General features: G+C 66.6%; 1 protein-coding gene across 1 annotated transcript in view; it reads right to left on the bottom strand.

Annotated features, from left to right (window-relative positions):
• The window catches only part of PIWIL1 (piwi-like RNA-mediated gene silencing 1), an 18,512-nt gene that overhangs the window by 1,180 nt on the left and 16,940 nt on the right, over positions 1-392 (bottom strand). The window lies entirely within an intron of this gene.

Genomic DNA, 392 nt, shown 5'->3' with positions numbered 1-392 from the left:
GGCTGGGCGCCCCCGAGGGCAGCAGGGCCCCGTGAGGCCTGCTCACGTGACTCCCCACGGCTGGAGCTCAGCGCTGAGCATCAGACGGGAAAGTGCTCCCCACACTCTGCGCCCAGGCCCTCTGCATCCTGGGAAGGAGCCTTTTTAAAAGAAGTTCCCTGACGTTTCCATAGGAGGACAGAAGCCGCCCTGACTTCACTCTCGCGAGGAGGGCATTCCCACGGACTATGCAGGCCCACGCTCACGGCGTCCGGCTGCACTGTGTGCGTCACATGGGCCGTGCGTGTGCATCACGTGGGCCGTGCGTGTCCCGAGTGGGGCAGCCCCGGGGCAGGGAGAGCTGTGCTTGCACAGAACCCCCCTTCTCAGTGGCGGCCGCGTCGGTGAGCCTG

The sequence above is a fragment of the Myotis davidii genome, unplaced genomic scaffold (genome assembly GCF_000327345.1).
Source record: "Myotis davidii unplaced genomic scaffold, ASM32734v1 scaffold43, whole genome shotgun sequence".
In the NCBI taxonomy this organism is placed as follows: domain Eukaryota; kingdom Metazoa; phylum Chordata; class Mammalia; order Chiroptera; family Vespertilionidae; genus Myotis; species Myotis davidii.
This window is presented reverse-complemented; position numbering and strand designations above follow the sequence as displayed.